Source organism: Temnothorax curvispinosus, unplaced genomic scaffold, assembly GCF_003070985.1.
Source record: "Temnothorax curvispinosus isolate PA1 unplaced genomic scaffold, ASM307098v1 QBEX01006742.1, whole genome shotgun sequence".
NCBI lineage: Eukaryota > Metazoa > Arthropoda > Insecta > Hymenoptera > Formicidae > Temnothorax > Temnothorax curvispinosus.
The window spans coordinates 1-1,919 of record NW_020216522.1 but is presented as its reverse complement, the minus strand read 5'-3'; the positions used below and the strand labels follow the sequence as shown (position 1 = coordinate 1,919).

Below are 1,919 nucleotides of genomic sequence, written 5' to 3'. Positions count from 1 at the left end.
CGTCAACTTGTGAACTGCAGGACACATGAACATCGACATTTCGAACGCACATTGCAATCCACGGATACAATTCCCGGACCACGCCTGGCTGAGGGTCGTTTCAATACCGACATACTGCTTGCGCCCTTGCGTAACGACGGCTAAAACGGGCGCGCTTAACCGCGCGCCCGGAAGCCTCGACGCGCGTACGGACGTACGAGCGATCGTTGGACGTTCGCCACACGAGTGTCACGTATAAGTTTTGCTGTGCGAGACCTCCTCTCCCTCTGTGAGAGAGAGCGAGTTTGTCTCCGCGCGCGCGCGCGCACACACTTGGGGGGGCGTCGTCCGAAATGAAACGGGAGGATAATAATTGACTGAGCGGTTAACGCGCGTGATCGCGGTGTCCTCGCAACGTAGACGTACGGTGCCGCCGCCGCCGCCGCCCGGAGACGCCTCGTCTCTCGGAGCTGCTGTGGTGGGCTCTTTGTGCGCGCCGCCGAGCGACACGCCACGCCACACGATCACACACGAAAAGCGGTGTATCGGGCGAGCCGACCGCGTGTCCGAGTCCACGAAAGTAGTAAAAACACTTGCTTGGTTAGGACCGGCACGCGTCGTCGTGTACTCGTCTCGAACGACCGCGTGGTGCGTGTATCGCAACACGCCTATCCTGCCCCGTCGTATCGCGCGCGACGACGGACGACGACGAACGACGCGACGGTTCGTCTCGTCTCGTCTCGTCGCGCTGCTTTTTTTTCTTTGTTGACGACCTCAGAGCAGGCGAGATTACCCGCTGAATTTAAGCATATTATTAAGCGGAGGAAAAGAAACTAACTAGGATTTCCTTAGTAGCGGCGAGCAAACAGGAAAGAGCCCAGCACCGAATCCCGCGGTTCCGCCGCAGAGAAATGTGGTGTTCGGGAGGGTCCGCTTATCCCGAGGTGTCGCGCCGCGTCCAAGTCCATCTTGAATGGGGCCACTTACCCGCAGAGGGTGCCAGGCCCGTAGCGACCGGCGCGCGTCTCGGAAGGATCTCTCCTTAGAGTCGGGTTGCTTGAGAGTGCAGCTCTAAGCGGGTGGTAAACTCCATCTAAGGCTAAATACGACCACGAGACCGATAGCGAACAAGTACCGTGAGGGAAAGTTGAAAAAAACTTTGAAGAGAGAGTTCAAGAGTACGTGAAACCGTTCAGGGGTAAATCTAAGAAACCCAAAAGATCGAACGGGGAGATTCATCGTCAGCGACGCTGGCTTCGCGTCGGTGGGCGATGTCCCGCGCGGGTCCTCGTGGCTCGCGCGCGGGCACGCTGCCGTGCGTTCGACGTCCGGCGTTCGTCGTCGTGCACTTCTCCCCTAGTAGAACGTCGCGACCCGCTGGGTGTCGGTCTACGGCCCGGGTGCGGTGACTGACGCGTCGCCGGTAAAACGGCACGCGTCAAACCCCCGGTTGCCCGGCCGGCTGCCCGGCGGTACACGCAAGGTATCAGGCCGCACTTTATTTGATGAAACGCGCTCGCGCGCGCCCGTTCACCTCGGTGGGCGAGCGCGTGTGTGTCGCGCGACGTTTGTGCGTCGAGGCCGTCGCAAGCGCGCGCCACGGTACACGGAGGCTTAACGGACTTTGCGCCGTCACCGGTCCTGGCCCGCTGTTGGTCGTACGGTTAACCTTCGACAGGCCTACGAACGTTCCGTCGCCTCTTCGCGGGGGCGGTGGGACCGATACCGGTCGGCGACGCTACTGCTTTGGGTACTCTTAGGACCCGTCTTGAAACACGGACCAAGGAGTCTAACATGTACGCGAGTCATTGGGACTTGAGCGAGACACCTAAAGGCGTAATGAAAGTGAAGGTCGGCCCTGGTTGTCGACCGAGGGAGGATGGGCCGCGTCGCGATGCGGCTCCGCACTCCCGGGGCGTCTCGTTCTCATCGCGAGAAGA

At 60.4% G+C, this 1,919-nt stretch overlaps 1 pseudogene; it reads left to right on the top strand.

The window, feature by feature from the left end:
• Positions 1-98, top strand: part of LOC112456334 — a 182-nt pseudogene extending 84 nt beyond the window's left edge.
• Positions 99-1,919: the final 1,821 nt, after the last annotated feature.